The sequence below is a fragment of the Pleurodeles waltl genome, chromosome 5 (genome assembly GCF_031143425.1).
Source record: "Pleurodeles waltl isolate 20211129_DDA chromosome 5, aPleWal1.hap1.20221129, whole genome shotgun sequence".
NCBI classification, from domain to species: domain Eukaryota; kingdom Metazoa; phylum Chordata; class Amphibia; order Caudata; family Salamandridae; genus Pleurodeles; species Pleurodeles waltl.
Window position 1 is genome coordinate 17,918,788 of NC_090444.1, and position 25,157 is coordinate 17,943,944.

At 44.2% G+C, this 25,157-nt stretch overlaps 1 protein-coding gene and 1 long non-coding RNA gene across 2 annotated transcripts in view; both read left to right on the forward strand.

The window, feature by feature from the left end:
* The window catches only part of LOC138295301 (uncharacterized), a 33,577-nt gene extending 12,619 nt beyond the window's left edge, over nucleotides 1-20,958 (forward strand). The window contains exons 2-3 of the long non-coding RNA XR_011203568.1: nucleotides 16,702-16,798; nucleotides 20,855-20,958. This is a non-coding gene — a long non-coding RNA (uncharacterized lncRNA). The remainder of the gene's footprint in view (nucleotides 1-16,701; nucleotides 16,799-20,854) is intronic.
* The window catches only part of LOC138296932 (zinc finger protein 585A-like), a 166,544-nt gene that overhangs the window by 50,643 nt on the left and 90,744 nt on the right, over nucleotides 1-25,157 (forward strand). The gene's annotated exons all lie outside the window — the stretch shown is intronic.

The following is a 25,157-nucleotide window of genomic DNA, read 5'->3' on the forward strand; positions in this document are numbered from 1 at the left end:
TTGCTCCCATGTGTGTGTGTCTCCACACCCCTCCATTATACTCCTGCCTGTGTGTGTCTCTCCTCATCCCTCCATGATGCTCCCGCTCCTCCTGTGTGTGTCTCCTCACATCCCTCAATGATGCTCCTGCCCGTCTGTGTCTCCCCACATCACTCCATGATGCTCCTGCCCATGTGTGTCTCCACACATCCCTCTTTGATGCTCCTGCCCATGTGTGTCTCCCCTCATCCCTCCATGATTCTACTGCTTGTGTGTGTGTCTCTCCGCATCCCTCCATGATGCTCCTGCCCGTGTGTGTCTCCCCGCATCCCCGCATGATGCGCCGTCCCATGTGTGTCTCCCCGCATCCCTCCATGATGCTCCTGCCCATGTGATGATTCGCCTGCCCGTGTGTGTCCCGCCGCATCCCTCCATGTTGCTCCTGCCAATCTTTGTCTCCCTGCATCCCTCCATGATGCTCCTCCCCGTGTGTGCCTCCCCAAATCCCTCCATGATGCTCCTGCTCCCATGTGTGTGTCTCCCCGAATCCCTCCATGATGCTCTTGCTCCGGTGTGTGTGTCTCCCCGCATCCCTCCATGATGCTCCTGCCCGCTTGTGTCTACCAGCATACCTCCATGATGCTCCCACCCATGTGTGTCTCCCTGCATACCTCCATGATGCTCCTACCCATGTGTGTCTCCCCGCATCCCTCCATAATGCTCCTGCCCGTGTTTCTCCCTGCACCCCTCCATGATGCTCCTTCATATGTGTCTCCCCTCATTCCTCCATGATGCTCCTGCCAGTGTGTGTCTCCACGTATCCTTCCATGATGCTCCTGCCCATGTGTGTGTGTCCCCGCATCCTTCCATGATGCTCCTGCCCAAGTGTGTCTCCACGCATCCCTCTAGCCCTATGATGCTTCTGATGCGATGTATTTTCCCCGCATCCTTCCATGATGCTCCTGCCCGTTTGTATCTCCCCGCATCCCTCTATCTCTATGATGTTCCTGTGTGTGTGTGTCTCCTCGCATCCCTCCAAGATGCTGCTGCCCGTATGTGTCTCCCTGAATCCCTTCATGATACTACTGTGGGTTCCCTCAACCATGTTCTCCCCAGGGTGCTTCTTTCTCCTCGCACCAGAAAATGCCCTCTCTCCCCCTTAGCTTTTCTCTCCTGCCCTCTGTGCTCCACGTTGCTCTCAGTCTTGCCCATTTGCTTTCCCTCTGCCCTTTCTGTTGCTTCCACTACCTGTTCCCCCAATCTTGTTGCTTCCCTGCACATGTTTTCTATAAAGAACAGTTTTGCATGCTTTTTACTTTTGCGGATATGTGAGGTGGCCACGAGAGCCACACCACACTTGACGCAATAGATTTTTTTATTTAGTCATGTTTTACCAAATCGGGAATGCTGTATAGTATAACTAAAAAACGTTGACAAAGCTTGTAGGTCCTAAAGGCAAGACCTTTTGGCTTTGCCAATAGTTGTTTTATATTGACTTATTTTTTTAACTATGGTAAATGTGTTCTCTGCACGCCTTCAACACATACATTCTGTTCTTGCGCACTGAATATCATATCAAATGGAATTTGCCATTTAAAAAAAAGTTTAATCAGCTTTATTATGGAATATAAAAAAGAAAATCCAACAAAATTCCATCAACACAGGAAATAGTAACAGTACAAAGCTGATAAGCAATATAGAGAACAAAGCTGTTTACAATTTTATAATTAAAGGTAGAAGGAAGGACATAAAAGGGGGAAGGGGAATGCAAGTCAACATTTGAAGATCAGGCAGGTAGATATAATAATATATAAGCACAATGAGAAAAACTAGAACAGTGTTACTGAGAAAAGAACAGAGATAAATAAACATTACAGTGGTTTAAAATTCTCAGACCTAATGGATTGATCACATTGTTTAACGTTATTATTGAGAAAGTACATTAATGTGGACCAATACAAATCCATATTCACCAAAGGTTTACAGACAGAAGCAAAAATAGTATCTAAATGATGATAATGGCAAACATTATTCCACCAAGCTGCGAAAAATATGCCAGAGGAGGATTTCCAGTTAATTGTAACTTGTTGAAAAGCTAAGGCCAACATAAGATCAAATAATCCTTTGTCATGTGCATGTAATTCAATTTGATCTGAAAGGCTACCTAAAAAATTGAGATAATTGACATGGAACATTTTATTCTAAAAATAACTAAGAATTGAGCCCAAACTTTTTGCCAAAAAATGACAATAGGGGGACATAAAAAAAGAACATGTAGCAAATCACCTTTCGAGTAATGACATGACCAACAGGCAGGACTAGCCGTGATACCAAATTTGGCTAGGGATGTGGGTGTATGATATAGCCTACGATAAAGAAAAAACATAGATTGAGTAGTAGAGGTCGATCTTAAAATTTGAAAGATTCTGGACTATATTTTGTTCCAGAAAAGAATGGTCCAATCACAACCCAAATCAACTTACCAAGAAAGTTCTACTTTGGCTTTAGGACGAAAAGGATCAGTTGATCAAAAATAGTTGTATATAAAATATGCTTTAGGGTTAAGAGATAAATGTAAAAGTGAATCTGGGGGAGAAGGGGAAGGAGCTATGGACTCTAATGGGAGCGAACAGAAAATGTCTAAAACTGTCTTCATAAGGATTGAAAATTTGTGCAAAAATGATCAAGGGCAGTCAAAAATCACTTGGAATTGAAGAAAGGAACGAGGATGAAGGCCATCAAAAAGATCTTGAACCCAGATAATTCCCCTGGTTCTCCAAGATTTCCCATTTAAGGGTCTATTATTAATAGTTATGAGTTTATTATACCAAAGTGGAGATTGCATAAAAGAGATGAGATTTTTCTTTGATATTAAGGACTCAATAAACAGCAGGTATGTTTAAAAAGCAGTGAGGAAATGTATGTTATTTTTTGAAGAAAACGTTAAAACTTCTTTGCTATAGAAATGAGCAAGTAATGCTAGTTCAATGTCAGCCACAAGGGAGTAAAAAGAGAGGGAGCTGATGAAACCCATTTGGTACTTTATTCGAACAAAAAGCTTTATGATAAGTCTGAAAATCTGGAAAGTTCACCCCTCCGTTATCCTTAGCTTTTTTAAGAAGTAAAAGGGAAATTCGAGATTTTTTCTTATTTCAAAGGAATTTGGAGAGAAGTGAGTCCCTTTTAAAAAAAGTAAATATCTGGTATATGAACTGGAGTCATATATAAAATGTATAAAACAATGGGAATAATCATCATTTTAATGGAATCCATACGACCCCACCGTGATAAATTAAGAGGATTCCAGGAGGACAATAGCTTATCAATTCTATTGATACAATCCTTCATATTTATTTTAGCAGATTCTACATCAGAGTTAGTACACCAAATGCCCAAATATTTAATTTTTAGAATTATTCCAATGAAACCCAGTGTACAATGCTTAGTACAAAATTTTATAAGGGGTATAATTTTGGTCTTCTCTGAATTAATTTTATAACCTGAGACAGATGAGTAAATCAGGTATAGAAATATCAGGATTAGGAAGGAAAAGAAGAATATCATCTGCATAAGCAGATAGTTTTAGGTGTTTGTCACCATACTAAAAACCTGATATAGAGGCGTTTTCACGGATATGAGAGAGGAAAGGTTCAAGGGCTAAAACAAATAAAAGAGGCGATAAAGGACACCCATGACGAACCTCTTGTTGCAAGGAAAAATAGTGAGATACACGACAGTTAATTAGTACTGCAGCCTGAGGATCTGTGTAAAGCAAGGAAATAAGAGATATAATTTTGGGTCCAAAGCCATACCATTTCAAAACTTTGAGTAAAAAAGACCAGCTTACTCTGTCAAAGGCTTTTTCAGCATCTATAGAAATAGCTGCAAGAGAATATGAATGAGAAGGTACTTTATTTAATACATTAAAAAGTAAACGAGAATTATTTGAAGTTAATCTACCTTTAACAAAACCACATTGTTTCTTTTGGGCAAAAAGGATTCAATATGAATGGCTAGTAATTTGGCAAAAATTTTATAATCTACATTAACAAGAAATATAGGGAGATAGTTCTTACATTGTGTGGGTTCTCGTCCATCTTTATGTATTAGGCAGTTAGTAGCTTCTTGAAAAGAATTACCAGTCTTGCCAGTGAGGAAAATAAATTTAAAGCGCTGTAAAAGTTTAGGTTGGAATCAATAGAAGTAGAATGAATGGGATGTTCCGAAGTATATACATTTTTGTAGAATTTTGTGAATTCAGTTAAAATGGCACCTTCTTTTTAAAAAAAAGGCTCCCATCTGATGATTGAATAGATTCAATAAAAGAGCGTTCCTTACGTATCTTCAAATAATTGGCTAAAAGTTTTCCTGATCTATTATGACCACCATAACAACAGGCACTACTATGTAAAAATACAGAGGAAGCTTGATCAGTTGATTTTTTATTAAAAGCTAATTTGTTCTGAACTAGTTCTTGTAACAAAGAATCTGAAGCTGAGTAATAAAATGTATGTTCTAAAAGTTTAATATTAGATAATAAGAGTTTCTGCTGGTGAGCAAAAATGTATTTTTCTTTGAGACAAAATCTATGATAAAACCATGAGCTGAGGCTTTAAAGGAGTCTCAGATCAATTGGGGAAACATATCAGAAGTGGTATTAAATAAAAAGAACTCAGTAGTGAAAGAGACAAAAGAAGAGGAAAAGTTTGGATCCAACAAAAGAAAATGATTGAATCTCTATCTAGGAGACTTGGGATGTGATCGAACCAGATCTAAATCGGCAACAACAGGGGCATGGTCATATATGACTATAGGTTCAATAGAGGCCGAGATAAGGTTCTGTGTTAGTGAGTTGCTAAGAAAAATATAATCTAGGAGAGAAAGAGAACCATGTGGGGGGAATAAAATGAATACTCTTGAACAGTGGGATTACATAATCTCCATGCATCAGCTAAAGAATTCTGGGAAATGGTGGAGTGGAATTGGTTATCAGGCTTATCTGGAAGAAAGCAAATTTGAGACCTTCAATCCATAAAAGGGCCCATAATCTGATTGCAATCACCACCTAAAATAAAAAACTCCTCTTTATGTTGAAGACATTTCTTAGTCATATTAGGCCAGAACAAAAGATCTGGTTGAGTTGGGCCATATACTTTAAGAACAGTTAACGGAATATCATTTATAAGTTATTTTACACAAAACCATCTACCTTCAGAATCATTTTCTTGAGACAGAACAATACAATTCAACTTTTTTTGACATAGAACAACTACTCAATTTTTCTTAATGGGGTGAAAGAAACAAAAACTGATCTCACCCAATTTCGCTTGAGTTTTAATGCCTCCTTTTCTGTAAGATGAGTCTCTTGCAAAAGCACTAAATCTGGATTATAAGAGGCAAGGTGAGATAAGATTCTCTGTCTTTTCACAGGATTAATAAATCCTTTCACATTCTAGGATATTACCCTGAATGTAACCGACAGGGAATAAAGATTAAACTACACGATCTTCAAAAATGCAAAAATTGTAAATGAAGGCAAAAAGAGGTTCAGAATTAGGAAAAAGAGGAAAAGAAAAAGAGAAGAATACAGGAAATAAGAAAAAGAACAAAGAAAAGAGAAGAGGAGAAGAAAAGGGAATCAAATACAATGAGAGATGACAGTACATGTCAATGACGTCTGAACAACGTACCTTATAGAAAACAAAAATGAAATGGGGAGTGGTAACACACAGGAGACAGCATGACCAGCACGAAGAACGGGATTTCACATGGGAGCATACAGGGCACGAAGACATGAGAGACCACGATCTTCTGTACGGAGAATAAAGAACTATGGTTGAATCAGCAATAAACATTAATCTAAAACATATAAATCAAGTATAAAGACAATTATAATCAACAATCAAATCATCTTGAAGTTGAGGGGCCTAAGTCTGTTAAATGAAAATGGATACATTTTCTGAGATCTGCAGGATCTTCAAAAGAGGATGTGTTATTATGGAAAGTAAATTTGGAAGTGCAAGGATGAAACAAACCATAAGCAGGTCAAAGATCAAGAAATTCCTTTCTGCGTTTAGCAGTGGCAGAAGACATATCTTGGGTCAAAAATAATTTAACTCCAAACCATATAAGTTGCTTTTTCATTTTGGCAGCATTTAAAACTTGTAAAAGATCTGTGAACTTCAAAAATAAAATGATCACACCCAAGATTTTGTTGGGACTGAGGAAAAAGTGAGTCGAGGGCCCAACCGATGGGCTCGCTGAATATTCAAAGTAGAAGTTGAAGGTAGATCCAACAGTTTTGGTAGAAAAGAAGTGAAGAAAGAAACTGGATCTTTACCTTCAGTGTTCTCTGGAAGACCATATAAACGTACATTATTGCGTCTATTTCTGTTCTCAAGATCTTCAGCATGTTTCTTCAACTCTGAGACATCTTTCTCTAGAGATGCATTTCGAGAAGAGGATTCCTGCAAAAAGCCGACATTTTATTCCACCAAACTCATCCTAGACTCCATAGAGGACCATTTATCGTCCACATTTTGAATTTGAGCTTTAGTTTCCTCAGTAAGGCCCGAATTTCCTCCAGTATATTGTCAAGAGAAACAGGCGATGTAGACTTCAGAGGGGAAGGAGGATCATGTTTATGTCTTTTATTTGCCAAAGACGATAATGACGACTTCGAGGGTAGAAGCGTAAAAGTCGTTGGACGAGGTGAATTTGCTTGAGCCATGTCAGCAGGAGAAATTGAAGCCTCCATCAAAGGAATCATATAAGGGTGATCCAAACCCAAGACAAAATTCGAGGGAGCATTAGTATGTTGCACCAATTTCTTGCTTTTTGTCCATAAATGTCAAATATTGAAGAAAAATCCGAAGCAAATGACATAAAAGACAAACCAACAAAAACCCCGAGTCAGTTCTAAGAGAAAAGACCAAAGTTCACCAAAAATAATCATTCATCCAAAAATGCATAGTGTAAATCCAAGAAAAATCGGAGAAATAAGTATCCATCCTTTAAATAGCCATTAGAAATGTAAAAAACGTAAAGAAATGATGAAGGACCATGAATGTCAGAGTGTTAAATAATGGAAAAGGCATTCATGAAGTGACAGAAAAATAAAAACAATGCAGTGAGGAAAACAAAATGGCGGCCGGAGTCACTCAGGCAACAAAACTGTGATTTTTAAGGTCAGAAAAACCTTGAACGCACTTTAAAAACAATAAAAGTTATTGCAGGCATCATTCCATCCAATGTTCAAGTCTTGAGGCGATCCATTGAATCGGCAAAATTCGGGAAAAGCCTCCCGAAGTTCAGAGGTGGAGGAAGAGTTGAGTCTCCTGATTTTAAAGTTGCTGATTGAGTCACTAGATAACTGCAGACTGATTAAGCCATCCGCATTTTGGGATAATCATCCATACACCCACGTAATCAGGATCTGACTCGCACACAACGGCCCTCGACTCTCAAAATCACTGAAACCATCTGACACACTGTCATCTGCAGCCTTTGAAAGAGTGCTAAATCTCCTAAGGAAGGACACATTACGGATTACAATGTCACCCCCCCTTAGTATTCTATCATGATGCCTTGTACGTGGGAACTCACCAAGAAGACAGTTTGAATGAGAGTCTGAATTTACTGCCAAGATGTGTGTCTTTAACCAGTACAACATCTCCAGTGCTGATGCTGGGTTTGCCGGGCTAGACGTCTCGAGCTACTGTTCTGGTTTGACTTTCTTTTCTTTGCCATAAAAATAATTGTCTTCTTCTGGAGTGGAAGGCTTCCAGCAGGGATGGAGAGAGCACACATCATTCATTCAGTGACCCACGCATATCTGACTGGAGGTCCTCCCACTGGTCACATGTGGAGGTTTCTATATTGACAGAGAAAAGAGCATATGATCCAGTCTACGCTCTGCTTTACAGCCTGTGAAGTTTTAATTTATTTTATGAGTGTTCACATGAAGCTCTAAGGGTGATCTACTGTTGCTTGATAACAAATGATTTTAAGTAATCAGTCAATTCTTGACTCTGAAGAAGGGGGTTGTAAATTCAAGTCCTTTCACAATGCTGTGGATGTCCACAACTTCTCCATCTTTAGATCCTGCTCTTCGGCTGACTGTGTGTTCACTATTCTATTTTGACATCCGGATATTTTGATAGTTTTCAATGACCAGTAGTACATCAGAGCCATCACCTCCAAAGCCCGTGGTACTTTGCAATTATGGAGTTTGTAGGCAACCTTCCATGATTATGGGATCTGAAGTGACGAGCATGCATGTGACAGAGAGCTTTCTGTCTTGAACAGTTCATCTAGTTGGGGAAATGTCAAAATCCATTTGTGGTGCTACGTGGCAAGCAGAGGTGATTGGGCTTCTTGGGCTTCAACCATGGGGATTGAGGACATTTACCTCTGACTGGTGTTCGCTCTACTATAGCTCGGCAAACTGGGCCAAGATTAACCTTTTTAGCGCTTGACTCTGTAGTAGCAATGGCGAGCAGTTACCGACTTCTCAGCGGTGATTGTGCGTGTGTGTGTGGGGGTGCTCAGACTCAGCTCTCAACAGACACAGTTGTATAATATATGATTGTCCAACCCAGTGCTTGACTTTATAAAAGTAAAGTACTTCAGTGCACATTAGGAGGGAATACCACACACTTAATGCACCACAATTCATATTAGTGTCCTGGCTGCTAATGCCCCCGTTCTCCCACTCTTATTATGCAAACAGTCCCCACCCCAGCCACGTACTTAGGATGATTAGGCTTAGTGGCAGACTACCCCATACATCAAGTGCAGAGTCTCAAATCTTCACTCAAGTTCTCCCATGAGTCTTTTTCTCTGTCCGTGGTGGTCTGGTGCTGCTTTGGGAGCTGCACATCTCCTGTGGTGCTCGCTGTCTCACCTGCTTCTGAGCTGAATGCGAGTCACAGTCACCTCAGCCTCTCCTGCTGTCGTGTTACATGATCTGGCTATGGTCGGGGATGGCTGCGGAGGGTAATGTGGGATGTTCATCACAGCTAATCTGGGTGGTGCATGTTGCTAACCTGCTGGAGCTGTATGGGACCAGATCATTGTGGCCTTGAATGTCTGTACTCGTACAGTAATGAGACTTTGCTTCAGGCCTCACAGGTACAGTGTTGGCCTACAGCTGTAATTATGCCTTAGTTGTATGGTAGATCTATGTCACGCTATGTCACAGGCATGAGCAATGGCTACTGGTCATTGAATGGAATCTCAGCTCAGGCACAGGGGCTCAGGTCTTTTTACAGTTTACAGCAGGTTGGGTATAGTGGCTCAGACTGCATCTCAGTCGCTCTCTGCCGTCCTCCTCCTTTGCTCACCCACCACACCGGTGTCACGCTGCACCTTGTTGCACCAGGACAGTTGCTCCTCCTGCGCAGAAAGCTCTCAGTCGTCAGGCTGCCTTTTAGTCACTTCCATATAGGTTATCAACTCTTGCAGCAAGGGGTGGAATCAGGTGACATACCCTCCCCGCTAGGAAGCTGGCTGTTAGGCAGTCACCAGCTTTGGTTGTACAGTCTTGATGTTGTCTCGACATCCTATGATTCTGGGCAAATCACTTCGTCTCCCTTTGCCTAAAAATGAACGTGACCTAATGTAATGTAACTGGCGCTCATGCAAAGCGCACTGATGCCTCCGGGTTGAGCTCACGCTATAAAAAAACTGCAAAAAAAACCCTCAGTCTTCTGAGTACTCTGTGTAGCACTCCCTTCTTTAGTCTTAGAGTACTTGGAACTGGAAGAGCAAGTAGGTCCCACTTTTTCTAAAGGTAAATTAGATAGGGGTGTGGATCCACTGTCTGCTTTTTCAGAACCAATTTGGGTTACACTCTTGACCCAATCAGCACTATTCAGGTGCTCCAGACCCTGTTCCCAGGATGCCTCAGTCTGCGGTGGAGAGTTTAGTACCTGGATCACTTTGATTGGTTGCCCCCTTAATATCCAGCACAGCTTCCAGGAAACACCCACATGTCCCATGGTACAACGAAGAATTGCATGCTGCTAAAAACAAATGCAAATTCTTAGAACATATCTGGAGAACAAAACTATAGTGGCACAGACAAGCTTCATTATCAGCAAGAAATGTTTGAGCACAAATGTCTTATTAGGCCCGTGTTTCTTCTTATGCTATGAAAATAGATGAAATAAAAATTTGAAAGATGAGACTTTTTAGTTGTAAAAGCACTTCTGAATCCCTACACATGTTAATGTTTTTCAGCCAGCTCAGAAACATTCTGACAAACTATCTCACCTTTTTTTTTTTTAAATATACCCTGATTTCCTTATTTCCTAACATCCCCCTCTTGACCTTTCCTTTGTCTTTTAAACATGCTCTGCAGCAGTCAGCAGTTCTTCTTTGACAGATTTCACTCCACTTAGCAGATGCAAACCTTAATGATGACATTACCTTCGGCCCCATCGGATCCTGGCCTTCCTAACATGTTCTCCCTTGCTAATGAACACCCCACTCCCATCTTGACAAAGATGTGCAGATCCTCCTTTTCCATTGCTGTAGTTACAACTATAAGAGGCTAAAGTAAACCTTTCCTTAAACAACCTCCAGCTGCGCTCTTTCCAAATATGACCATTCTTTCTTCTGCCTTTCTCCTCCAACATTAGAGAGAAAGCAATTGACCACTTACTTTTAACTCTTCATTGGCTGCCCATTTATGAAGATCTTATCTTCAAGGCTCTGTGCTTCACCTGCTCTACAGGTAACAATACCAGACATTTGTGTTTCAGGACTAAATTCAATGTTTCCCATCCTCCTGGCTTACTCTTCTCCGCTTCACACAGCAGGCTTTTCCGGACCAAACTTTGCAGGCAAGGAAGATGCTCCTTCTGTTACTTGACTGCCAAGTACTTAAATTCTCTTCCTTGTATTATTACCCGTTGTTCTACTGTTAGCCTTTTCTGGCAAAAGTTAAAAACTTGGCTATTTGAACCTCTCTAACTCTCGCTCAGATCCTGTCTTTTAGCACTAGGAGACCTTAGAGTTTTAGCACGCTTTACAAATCGAATCATCATCTTCATTCAGAGGATCATACATGAACCATCCAGATGCCACATAACACACACTGAAAACAAGAAAAATTCACACGCAAGGAAGCTGAAATCTTGGCAGCTGTTTAAATACTTAATTCCAGTGCAGCGCCGGTGATCTGCTGAAGATTCACTACTGTAACTTTGTTAATGTGACATCAGTATTTCACGCCCCTGTCATGCACAGATGTATGTTATCAGTTATTGTGTTAGTTGTGTACTTTCAGGAAACTGTTCCATGCATTTCCTGCAGCTCTCTAAGCACGCTTCACAAACACGAAAAGTGCTCTGGAAAAGACAATATGACTGGCAGTAAAATGTCACACTTCACAAACCAATGAAGAAAAGCTCAAACACACTCTGTGTAGGTTAGCGCTGTAGTCCTCAAGGGTGTGCAAGGCCTTGTAGCTGCATGGCGACCATTGTAGTCATGTTTGGGTGTCTGTTGGCGCTCTAGTGCTGTATCCGGTGTATGGTCTCTGTTCCAACTGCTCTGGTTGATTTTCTGCTGTTTTATATCACCACTGCCGCTTGCCCGGGGGACAGCGATTTGATGATGGAGGATGGTAGGAGGTGAACCCATTTGTCTGATGACGCGGAAAGCCCTGAACCCCTCAGGTGCTGGTCAGACTGCTCCAGCATGCAGACCTACAGTCTACAGAGGGAGCCTGCTCCGAGTTAGGAATTTGTCACTTTATTAAACGAGCAGTATCAATCTTTATTTGTGCTGTTGGAACAGCGGTAGATATGTCAGATATGGACAAAAACGAATACAGGTAATGTTGCACCTTCACCTGTGCAGTGGATGCTGTAAGAACTGCATGTGTGAAACAAACAGAAATGTTGCACCTTCACCTTTGCAGTGGATGCTGTAAGCGCTGCATGTGTGAAGGAAACAGAAATGTTGCACCTTCACCTGTGCAATTGTTAGAGGGAAATCTGTTAATAAAATAAAACAAATCATTTTGACACAATAATATAAGTTTAATCGGGAACAACAGGCAGTCTCACATAGAGGCCATGACTGAAGTTCAAAGTTCTGGTTCAAACCCCAGTAGCATTTATACTGTAAAAACCACAAAAAACTGTGGTCAAGAGTTCAGCATTTACGTAAGCAACTACAAGCAGTACAGATAAGGTAATGAGGTGCCTCTGGAAAGAAGCACTTGCACTTGTTGGCCTCATGGGTGGGCAAGTTACACTGACGTCATTCACCATATCTACCTTTCTGCACAACAAGAGATTATATCTTGCGTGCTGCTCATGGTAGCCCTGCCTTGCAAATACTTATCTGACCCTTTACACAGTTCCCCTTAACACGATATGAATGACTTGTGGTTTTTAGGACCCCTGTGCTAAGGAAGGATACACCCTTCTGTTTCACCCTGTTCATGCTAAGTGAACATTTTGAAAGCAACAGTTGGTGCAGCTTTAAAGAAAAACTCTCATTCTAATGTGGTTTGGGCCTCTTGTGTGTTTCAGCACAGCTAACTTAACAATACAGCATGTGTATATGTTTCCTAAGTAACAAGTGTTTGTTTGTCCTAAATATGACCTGCCTTTTCTATTGATCCCAATCAATCAATCAGTCGCATTTATAAAGCGCGCTACTCACCCGTAAGGGTCTCAAGGCGCTGTGGAGGGGGGGGGTCAATGCTCGAAGAGCCAGGTCTTGAGCTGCCGTCTGAAGTGGAGGTGGTCTTGTATGGCGCGAAGGTGGCTGGGAAGGGAGTTCCAGGTCTTCGCTGCTAGGTAAGAGAAGGACCTGCCTCCGGCAGTGGCTTTGCGAATGCGTGGTACGGCTGCCAGGGCTTGTCCGGTCGAGCGTAGGGTGCGAGGAGGAGTGTAGAAGGAGATGCGGTGGTTGATGAGTTCTGGTCCGCGGTTGTGCAGGGCTTTGTGTGCGTGGGTGAGGAGTCTGAAGGTTATCCTCTTGTTGACTGGGAGCCAGTGGAGTTTCCTCAGGTGTCCGGAGATGTGGTTGTGGCGGGGTATGTTCAGGATAAGTCGTGCAGCAGCGTTCTGGATTCGTTGAAGTTTCCTCTGTAGCTTGATGGTGATGCCGGCGTACAGAGCGTTCCCATAGTCCAAGCGACTGGTGACGAGGGCGTGGGTGACGGTCTTCCTGGTGTCGGTGGGGATCCAGCGGAAGATCTTGCGGAGCATGCGGAGGGTGTTGAAGCATGCTGAGGTCACCGAGTTGACCTGTCTGGTCATGGAGAGGGAAGAGTCCAGGATGAAACCGAGGTTGCGTGCGTGGTCGGTGGGTTGGGGAGTGCTGCCTAGGGCAGGAGGCCACCAGGAGTCGTCCCAGGCGGTAGGTGTAGGGCCGAGGATGAGGACCTCCGTTTTCTCTGTATTCAGTTTAAGCCGGCTGTCTGTCATCCAGTTTGCTACTTCCTTCATGCCTTCGTGTAGTCTGGTTCTTGCTGAGGTGGGGTCGTTGGTGAGGGATAGGATGAGCTGGGTGTCGTCTGCGTAGGATATGAGGTTGAGTCCGTGTTTGCGTGCGATGTTCGCCAGGGGGGTCATGTAGATGTTGAAGAGGGTGGGGCTGAGGGAGGATCCCTGGGGGACGCCGCAGATGATCTCCGTAGCCGTGGATCTGAAGGGGGGGAGGCGGACTCTCTGAGTTCTTCCGGAGAGGAAGGAGGTGATCCATTCCAGGGCCTTGCCTCTGATGCCGGCGTTGCTTAGGCGACGTATCAGGGTGCGGTGGCAGACCGTGTCGAATGCTGCAGAGAGGTCCAGGAGTATGAGGGCCACGGTTTCTCCTTTGTCGGTCAGGGATCTGATGTCGTCCGTGGCTGCGATGAGGGCGGTCTCGGTGCTGTGGTTAGCTCTGAAGCCGAACTGTGAGGGGTCGAGTGAGTCGTTGGTTTCCAGGGCGGTGGTGAGTTGAGCGTTGACGATTTTCTCGATCACTTTGGCGGGGAACGGTAGGAGCGAGATGGGCCGGAAGTTTTTGAGTTCGGTGGGGTCTGCTGTTGGTTTCTTTAGGAGGGCGTTCAGTTCAGCGTGCTTCCAGTTCTCCGGGAAGGTGGCGGTGGAAAAAGATGTGTTGATGACGTCTCGGAGGTGGGGTGCGATGATGTTGTCGGCTTTGTTGAAGATGTGGTGCGGACAGGGGTCGGATGGTGATCCTGAGTGGATGGAGTTCATGACGCGGGTGGTTTCCTCAGTGGAGGTTGAGTTCCAGGTGTGGATGGTGGGGTTGTCGGTGGCGGGTTCCGGTGGAGGGTTCGAGTTGGTTGTGGTGAAGCTGTTGTAGATGTCGGTGATCTTGTGGTGGAAGAAAGCTGCGAGGGAGTCGCAGAGGTCCTGTGAGGGAGGGATGGAGTTGTTTTCGGCGTCGGGGTTGGAGAGCTCTTTGACGATGCCAAATAGTTCCTTGCTGTTGTGGGCGTTGCTGTCTAGTCTGTTCTGGAAGGCTGATTTTCGTGCTGCGCGGAGGAGTTGGTGGTGTTTGCGGGTGGCGTTTTTGAGAGCAGACATGTTTTCGTCGGTCTGGTTGAGGCGCCAAGTCTTCTCGAGGGTGCGGCATTCTTTTTTGGAGTCCTTGAGGTCGGGGGTAAACCAGGAATTTTTCTTGTGGCTGTTTCTGTTTGCTTGGGTCTTCAGGGGGGCCAGGAGGTTGGCGCAGTCTGAGATCCAGCTCGTGAGGTTGTTGGCGGCTTCGTTGGGGTCTGTAGTGCTGGTGGGTGGGTTCTGAGAGAGGGTCGATATGAGTTGTTCCTAGGAGATTCGGTTCCACTGTCTTCTTGGTGGTTGTTGGGCGTGGTGGTGTACGTTGGTTTTCTTGAAGCTGAAGTGGACACAGCTGTGGTCTGTCCCACAGTCTGTCTTTTTTAACATGTCATGCATTAAGCCTTTCGCTACTTACATTGGTTTATAACTATCTAGCCTAAAATGTTTGTATTGGGATTTGGGAACTTATGTTTGTTTGTATGTGATGTATTCCTATTCTTCCTACATCACAATGAATGCTGCAAGAGCTGCAGGTTAGGACAAAACATTAATAAGAATATTGTTACACCTTAAAGTGTGCCGTGGATGCGAGTGTGGCAGACATGGAAGAAAAACCAATAGAACTAGTATTGATTTTATGTGTAAAAGTCAGGGAGTCCAGAAGTGGCATTTCAGCACTGTGTGACTCTGCCTCCAGCCGGTGTCTTGAGCTGGGCTTGATTCCCTTCATCTTCCCAGGGGAAGGAATGCATTGAGAGCTTCAGGCATGGAAGAAGTGTCCCTCACTTTACATTGCACCACCCTCCACCAACCTCTATCGGGTGTGAGGGAGCTCCCGGAGTGATTATCTAAACGTCGTCCATATAAGCCAGGGCAGCCCCAGATCTTTGTGCCGGTCCCTGCTCAAAATGCATTAATGATGTGTTGGCCGAAGTTCACAGGAACCGTCCTAACGCCCTGCACTCGTTGGAGAACGCATTCCACAGCTATCTACATCTGTTTGCTGTCCACATGCTGAGGGGCTTCTGGTGTACATCTGTAAGATATACTTTGCTAGAAATTGACTTACAGTTTCATATTTCGTAAACAAAATTGATGGTTCTAACCCCCGTAAGTGGTGTTTTTAACATTTATGGAGTGGAATGTCCAGCATTTGTAGAGAGTCGAATGCGTGACCAAGAAAGCTGATGAGGAGCCTTGCTTAGTCAAACATATGCAGGCAGAGTGTGACTTTAGGCCTGTCAGGGGCAGTTCCTTCAAAATAGATACTCATGAAGCAGAAGTATGAAGTTCTCTAACCTCTGTCCTTGCTGGGGCAATGCAGAACACTCACGTGATCCTTCACTATGTTAGATTTTGGATCGTGGCAGGTGTTCCGCGAAGGGAATGGAGAAGATGAAAGAAATGCTGTCATCTGTTGGAACTTTCTGACCGCACCTGCAAGATTCAGGAAGATCTCATTGCAGTCTAGGATGCGGAAATCCTTGGGTACATTGGGGCATACAACAGGTACGCTTAGAAACATTTCAGAGAGATGTTGTGTGCTCACATTTGGTTGAGAGTTACAAAGCTGGACCCCAGGTCTAATCTAAAAAACCAGAACCTCTTAAACGCCCACCTTTCATTTCCTAACTCTGTATGGGTACATCTTTGAGCCCAATATGTCAGCCTTCATTCATATTGAAGAATGTTAGATGAAAGGAGATGGAAAAAGCAATTTACCCATCATTTAATAACCATCTTTCATACAAGAGGTATACCTTATAACCATTTACACGATGTACGGTTTGCTGAAATCATTGGCTGTGAAAAAACACCAAGGTCCTGATTTAGAAATCGGCGGATGGGTTACTCAGTCACAACAGTAACTGATATCCCACCCGCCGAAATATAAATCCCATAGAAGATAAAGAGATTTCGATTCAGCGGATTGGATATCCGTCACCATTGTGACAGAGTAAGCCGTCTGCCGAGTTGTAAATCAGGCCCTTGGTCTAAACTGTCTCCTTTAAGTCTCAGGACACTGCTCAGATTGTGTGAAGGAGGCAATATTTCTCGATACCAGCACTGCCTAGGACATTCTCTTTGCTGAAATAGCAAGCAATTGTTCATTACGTCTATGTTTTGCTTTCTAATGAGAGGGGCCTGTCGTATGCAGATCAACCTTTTTTTTTATTCTTCTTTTGAGGAGCGTGATGATGAACTGAGGATGAGACAGCCAGGCGGAGGAAAAACTACATCGACCATGATCCTCTGAACTTGGGAAGGGGACAGGAGAACCACAAGTAAGGTCAAGATTCACAGTAACTAAACCTGGGAAGCAAAGTCTTGTTGAATGATCACCGAAGATTTTTATTCAGCTGTGGACTATAAAAACACTTTTGTATTTTTTAATACATACAAAATACTTATATTGGAAATTAATAAATTGCACACAAAAATATAACCACCTTTTGTCCCATAGTAAGGTCACAAGGGCATTCTTTTTTAAAATCTTTTTAATGTATTGACAGCAAAGCATGCAACTCTAGAAATATCATGTAATACAGTATTGAAATGTAATGTATTAATTTGCATCACAAATGTTGAAAAGCATTGACCAAGCCAATAGGTCTGCCTTATAATTTGTATCTAGATACTCTGAAATGAAAGCAATTCTGAGAGACCTTGTTCCCACGGGGTTTGCAGCATTATGCTTCCATGTAACTGAACTGCAGTGGGAGCCGTCTGTTATTGTTAGGGAGTCATTAACATGCAGTCGGCTGCACTCTTTTCAGTACTCCGCTAAAGAAACATTCCTGGTCCTTCCTTCCAACCCAGCCAAGACAAGCTGGAATGTATTTCTGGAATACCGCCTGCCTCAAGCTACTACCAAGTGTTACAGTTTGCTGGCATTCCCTCAGTTCCGAGGCAGTTTAGAAAAGGTGAGCTCCATGTTATTGGGAGATATAAACTCCATGTTGACAATCCATGGTTATCCCTGCCTGCTCACTTAAGGGAATTCTTCTCCTTGTTTAATTTCATTTTAAAAGTAGCCATGCCCGCTCATAATAAAGATCACTTGTGGGATATCCTCTATACCGCCTCTTAATGTTTCATTCCACTCCCCTGATCTATGGGTTGATGATTTCTGCATTCCTTCCTAAAAAGTGAGCAGTGACTGTAGATCATCCTGTGTCTCACAAATCTAACCCAGATAAGATTTCAAGGGCTTGATTTAGAGTTTCGCAGACATGACGGCATACCCTGTCCGCAAAAAAACCCTTGGTCCACCCGCTCAGTTTTAAGTCAGTTGGACTGTCATCTTTCTGGCTTCACCAGGGAAACACTTTCTCTAGTGGCCCAGTAGAGTAGGGGCCGTCACAATGAGGACAGCAGACCCTTGCCCTATTTAGAGAAGAGGGTCAATCTCAGGGAAAACTCACAGGGTCATTATTTATCACAGACTAAGTACCTCTTTGGGAGTTTGTGAAACACAAAAAAGTTTGGTGCACAGCCACATAAATCAGCCAAGCACCAAACTTTCATTGGTTTCAGAGAAGATGGCGTTGCAGTGTCTCCTCTGAAGGCACAATGATTAAATCAGGGCCAGCAGGGATTTCTTAATTTGGCAGGTATGGTTCGGTCAGCATGGCACAGAGAATAACCTCCACCACTATAACAGATGACGGTCCGGGCTGCCTTCCAGGTTCAAAATCAGCCCCTGGGTATTTCATCCAACAAGTTAACTGATCAGCTTGCCTCACTAATGTCTGATTGTAAGAGGCCCTTGAAACCAAGAAACTCCTCGTTCACCCTAGAGCCAGCTATTGTGAAGAGAACTCTTCATAATTTGAGCCGTCCATTGCATTAGGATTGTGATTCTGTTATCAGACTTAAATGACATACGTTTAATAATTACAAGAACACCATTAAATCAGCAAAATCTACTTTCTTCACCCACACATTTGTTGCCTGTAGTATAGCCCCAGTGTTAGAAATGTGGTCTCTGGTTGGCAGTCAGTCTGCACCCTGTCCAAGCAGGGACCCTCACTCTAGCCAGGGCAATGGAGATACACACTTAAGATAACCCCTGCTCGTCCCCTTGATAGTTTGGCACAAGCAGTAAGGCTTATCTCCAAGGCAATGTGTAAAGTATTTGTACCAACACACACTGTAATACAGTGGAAACACTACAAAATGGACACCACGACAGTTTAGAAAATAGCCAATATTTAACTCAAACAAGACCCTAATGACAAAAATCCAACATACACAGGTAAAGTTATGAATTTTTAAAATAATAGAATCTTACTCCATAGAAAACAGTGGAAATGTTGTTACACAGATTACCTGGTTTGCGGCAAAAATAAAGCCACACAGGCAAGCGAGTGTCGAAAAAGTCAGAGATGCGTCAATTCCTTACTCGCAAGTGAGGCCATGCATCATTTCTTCTCTGGTCAGGTAGGTGATGCGTCGTTTTTCTCTCCGGCAAGAGAGCGATGCATCGATTACCAGATGGGGCACCTCGGATAGGTGCAGGTTCACATTGATTTTGACACCCAGTGATGTTGCGTGCGAAATCTGGCTGCACAGTGATGGAAAACCACGCTGCATGGGGTTTGCACTGTTTTCAGCAGCCGCAAGCGGGTGTTGTGTCGTTTTGCCAGCCGCGATGCAGGTGATGCATCGATTTCCAAGCCGCGATGCAGGTGGTGTGTTGATTTCAGCCGCGATGCGGGTTGCGTGTCGTTTTTTAAAGCTGTGTTGCAGATTGTGTGTCCAAATTTTCCCCACAAGGCTCCAGTGCGTGGATTTCGGTCTTTGTTCCACCAGCTTCAACTTTTAAGGGCCCAGGGACTGGATAGGGCACCACTTGGTTGGGTTGGAGTCTCCGCAGGGAGTCCAGGTGCTGGCAGAGGAAGTTTTTGATGGCCCTGACACTTCAAAACAGGAGGCAAGCTCAGTGCAAGCCCTTGGTGACCCTTCACAAGCAGGAATATACCACAAAGTCCAGTCTTTGTCCTCTTTCAGGCAGAAGCAGCAACTACAGGCCAACCCGGCACAGCACAGTCACAGGCAAAGGGGGCAATACTCCTACTTTAGCTCTTCAGCTCTTCTCCTTGGCAGAGGTTCCTCTTGAATCCAGAAGTAATCTAAAAATCTGGGGGTTTGGGTCCACTACTTATACCACTTTCTGCCTTTGAAGTTGACAAATTTGAAAGGAAAGTCTCTGTTGTTCACAAGATCCTGCAGCCTCACTTTGTTCATGGAGACACAATGCACACTAATGGGGATCAGAATCTAAGGAAATTTACCTCTGAGTGTCTCACCTTGTATGACTGCTGTTCCCTGGTAGAAAATGAATGTGCAACAATCAACTAAAGTTGAGTAGGAACAGGAACCACTTCCATTACCTTTCAGATCCTCCCCTTTTTGGGAGCTTCCTCTTTAGCCTTAAGCTCTAGGCAGACTAACATCGGTGTCCTGCCTGACATTTGACTCTTAATTGACACAGGGGTTAGTTTCATGCAGTTTTCAAATGATTACATTAAAACAGTCGGCTAATCTTACTAACATAGTTCCTTTTTAGGTCGAGCATAGCCGTGCACAAGTGCTGCTTTTCCTACGTGTTGTTATGTATCTGGGCTTTTAACCACGCCCACCTCACGCCCATCACTACCACTCATTCGTGGGTTTGCCCTTCAAAAACCCTTTAATTACATTGGTAAATGGTTCACCTTTGTCCCTCCTTGGGGAGGTTTTGTTACAGCTTTGGCCATCTCCCCTGTTACATGGCTGATTTTGCTTAAGCCGATAAGTTTGACTGTGAGCGAACTTCTTTTTCCTTTTGTGTGTCTCTTCACGCTGATGCTCCTGGCGGCTTTGGCACTTGGAATAGGCTTGCTTATGTGAAACTGTTTTAATTTTCAATTTATGTGGCAAAAAATTCAGATTAGGAGTTTACAACGCTAATAGCTCTAACTCGAGGAAACGCGAGACCCGTTGCACTGTAAATCCTTGTTATCCTAGGAATTGATCCATTGCCAGTTCCTTTTTTCAGGATGACATCTTTACAGTTCCAAGATACCCTGTTGGTGAATGTTACACATAAAACATTCACAGGGAAACAGACAACCTATAGTTATGGACTGAAGGATGTTGATATTGTTAGAAACAAAACACAATTTGTGCTACTTTGTATTAATTTGCACCATTTTGTATTAATTAGTTGCTAAATGTATGTTAAAATATGCACCATCTCTCAATGGGTGTCTGCCCACATTTGTCCCGTTGCTGAGAAATCTTGTCTGCAAGCCCATGTTTGAATAATCATTCAGTAATCCTACATTCATACTTAGAATTGTGCCCTCGCTCCGTAATCCTGAGGCCCTCCCCAGATTGTCTCTTAGTTGGAAATCCTCACTACAGTTCCTGGAGTGCCCCACCGCTCAGCATTCACAAGTGTGTGTTCAGGTATTTGTTTTCCTGTTTTCATCTTATTGTGATCCTGGGCCTGTCGATGAAATTCATTGGATGGCAATACCATTTTTGTCCTTTAAAAGGGTTAAATGCTAGCATTAATTTCCTTTATATGAATGTGCAGTATGACACATTTCTGATGTTATATTTAAAATCAATAAAAATGATATTGTGTACCCTTAGCACATGCTTACCTGTCCTCACATTAATGATCTACCTGATCACCTGTGTGCCGCGACAAAAAATAAACACTTAGACCTTCACATAGGTGCTTTGTCAATGTCAAATTCTTATAATGGGGTGAGTTGTCACAAGTGTGTTTCAGGAGTCTGCTGCCTTGTGATGGGCACAGGCGGCCAAAAAGAAAGAAGGGTGGAGAGACCGTGGCTCAATAAACTGCACGGTCAGTTGTGATTGCAGGGACCCAGTGCTTTGCAAATTCAGTAGGTGGAATTTGACAACTTCACTGTAAAAAGAAACACTAGAGGCACAAGCCTCCTGGCAAGGTTAGGTAATAAATGGCACTTTCTTCTCTTACCTGCATCGTATCCCACACCTTTTTTTGTTGTTGTTTCAGTAAGAGCTGATTATAGCTGTGTATACCATGGCAGATTTCAACTATTTTTGTCCCAAACTGGTTCCCTTTGCAGCAGTTAAATCCTTCCCTTGTGTAACAGTAGCAGGAAGATTTCCTTGGACTGATAGCATAACTGCAAAATTGGTGCGAATGCCAAATGCTTATATTACTCTGACAACTTTCAGTGCTGTGGACTTGTTAGTTCAGTATACATGACTGCAATTAATCTCCCTTGTTTCAGTGTGTTCATTTACTATACTCCCTGTAGTTAAACACCAGAGTGACCCAGCCATTCTAACTCTTACTCTGCCATACTTTACCCTGAAAGATCCTCCTCTGAGCGACTGCTGTCTTTTGCTATCAAATGAAGGCCCACTCTGAAGACCATTTAAACCTGCATATCTCCCATGTGTGTGCGGAAGTGTCATATCCAGTCAAAGTGTCAGAAACCATTCAGAGGGCCACGGGGCAAGCAGGATCTACTACCATTCCTCATGTCACTATAAAGCAAGTCAGGAAGAGGCTCACTGTCTTAGTCAACCTTCTCTGCTTTAGCCATTATATTCACTGTGCAATCTTTCCAGAGTTAAGGCCTCATCCTGTTTTCATGGAACGTCCTCTTGTGGCACCCGTGTCCATGAAGTAGTTAACCTTAGAAACCTTCTGAACTGGCTTTTATGGCCCACAGCATTTGTCCTCCAGGACAAATACCTTTCAGCAACAACACCTCCTGGCTTTCCTGATACCAGCTCAATGTAGCTGTTCTCTTACTAAGGTGGTTGAATCCTGCGGTGGGTGTCGATACAGAAGTTGAAAGGGTCGGAATTTTACCAGCTTCTGAGGAATCCCTCGGCATGCAAACTGCAGACCTGGCAGGAGAAAATTCGACTTCCTCCTGAGGTTCGCTGGCAGAGTTCCCATTATACTCTTCAGTGTTTTGTTAAACCTTTCCACCAAACTGTTGGTTTGTGCATAGTATACCATGAATCCGTATCCTTGTTCCCACGTCTCTCTCATATAAGACCAGAAGAAATTTGTTCCCTGACAGAGATTATCATCCTATGAAATCCAACCCTAGAAAAGAATCCCAAGAGACCTCCTGCTAGCACCCGTGCAGTCATGCTCCTTAGAGGTACCGTCTGAGGGTGGCTGATGGCATGATTCACTATAACCAAGATATACTTGTTACCTGATAGTGAGGGGGCAAGGGGGGCAAGGGGGGCAATTGGACCAACTAAGTCTATTCTCACCCCCTCAAATGGAATACCTACAGCTGGTAGAAGCAGCAATGATGTCTCTCTCCTCCCTCCTGACTTACCACCTGGCAAGCAGGCCAGGCTCTGCAGAACTGCTCTGTCTCTTCGCATCACTGTGGACTAGTGGAGCAGAACGTCCAACTCATCTTGGGTTTTTCCAATGCCCAAGTGTCTTGCCAAGGGCACTTCAAGGTACTTCAACAAAATATTTCTGTGCACCAACAGAACCACTAGCCTCTTGCTAGAAACTGGCTCAGGATTCACGGGCTTACTGTACTGGAGGCCATCCTTCTGTCCAACACAGTGTTTCCCAACCACTCCATTGCTGATCTGTTCCTGGGTTTCCTACCAAAGTCTCACAAGCGTCGGGCACTCATTATGTGACTTGCAGAAAACTTCCTGGGTAGCCCACAAGCAGGTAACAAACGCTGCAGCTCTGAAAGTAACCTAGGCTCGAGCACCTGGTCCACTTCAGGAGCCTCATCCTCTCCTCTTTCTGGAGCAGAAATGATGCTCTCCATTGCCAGTGCCTTCCCAGAGCCTACTCTTTCCGGAAAACTGCCTTGTTTTGGTCCCAGCGAATCAGGAATGGTTACAGTCTTCTCCAGAGACTGGCGTGCAGCCTGTGCTCTGGTAAACACAGATGACGTGATCCATGCCATAAAGGCTTCTGGTACTGGCACCAAAACAGGGGCAATCAAACCATTTCCCAGGAGATAAGTACTTTGCTTTTCCCTCTTCCGGACTGATAGAAATGGGGTCTCCAGTTGGCAGAGGTATACCCCCTTGTCCAAGTAGGGTCCACAATCCTAGTCAGAGTAAGTCACACACAATCCAAATTATCCTGTGCCCACGCTCCGGTAGCTTGGCACTGTGCAGTCAGGCTTAACTTAGAAGGCAAAGTGTAAAGTATTTGTGCAATAAATCATACAATAACACAGTGAAAACACCACAAAAATAGCCCCACAGGTTTAGTAAAATAGGTAATATTTATTGGAATAAAAAAAGATCAAAACGACAAATATCCAATATGCACAAGTTGAGATATCACTTTTGAAAGGTTTAAAAGAGTCTCAATCCTTCAGAATCAGTAGTTGTATCTTTGTAACACACAGTACCTGGGATGCGTCAAAAATAACAACAAACGGGGGCCGCAGAGGAAGAGATGTACACACCTATGGCGTTCTAGAACCTAAAGGGGGATAGATGTGTGCAAAGGGGACATGAAAGCCTAGGTCCACAGTGTTCCCCTTCTGGGCTCCTAAAATGATTACCTCCTCTGAATCTACCACAGCCTCAGCCCTTTTGCACAGTGCCTCAACTGGTCCCTAATGAAATCAACAGGAACCTTTCTAATCCATCTCCTGAGAAACCTTCACTGTCTGTCCCTATATACATCATTCATGTGATCTACAGATTTGGTGCTGAAGTCTATTCCCAACACTGTGTTTCCCATTATTTATATGTGCAGACTTTGGTAGTCATTACAACCTCGGCAGTCTTTTAACAAGACCGCCGAGGGACCGCCGTGCGGAAGACCGCCAGCAGTGGCGGTTTGCCGCTCGGTGTATTATGACCGTTGGCTGCCCCCCGTCGTTTTTCCGATGGAGAGCCGCCAAAAGCCATACTTGCGGGCGGTGGGGAAGTGGAGGTTGCTCCACCTCTACCGCCATGCCAACAGAACACCGCCCACTGAATCACGTCCTGTGATTCTGCGCAGCGGTGTTCTGTTGGCGGTGTGGTGTCGGCAGAGCTGCCCCCATGGCTCCCGTCCCCTCCCGATGGATCGACGGAACAGGTAAGTCGATCGTCCATTAAGGGAGGGGGGTGGGGAGGTGTTGTGTGGGTGCATGGGGGTGTGCGTCTGTGTATGTAGGGGGGGTGTGAGTGCGTGTATGCTTGCGGGGGTGTTGCGTGTTTTGGGAATGAGTGCGTGTATGTCTGTAGGTATGTCTGTGTGGATGTTTGCGTGTATGTGTGTTGGTGGTGCCTGCGTGCGTGTCGTGTGTGTGTGTGTGTGTAAGGTAATGTCGGGGTTGGGGTGGGGAGGGGGGTCCTGCCACCTTTGAGGGGTGGCAGGGGTGGTGGGGGGTGTAGGGGAGGGAGTCGGGGTCGGGGTGGGGGTGGAGGGTGGGGGAGACCCCTATCAGTGCCAGGGAAGGAATTCCCTGGCACTGATAGTGCTTACCGCCATGGATTTCATGGCGGTTCCTACCTCTGGAAATCCACGGCGGTAAGCCGGGTCAAAATACCGGTGGCGGTATTGTCACGGCCGCCGGGCTGGAGACCCAGGTCTCCAGCCCAGCGGGCGGAACGGAGAAGCGGCGGATGACCATGGCGGTAACCGCC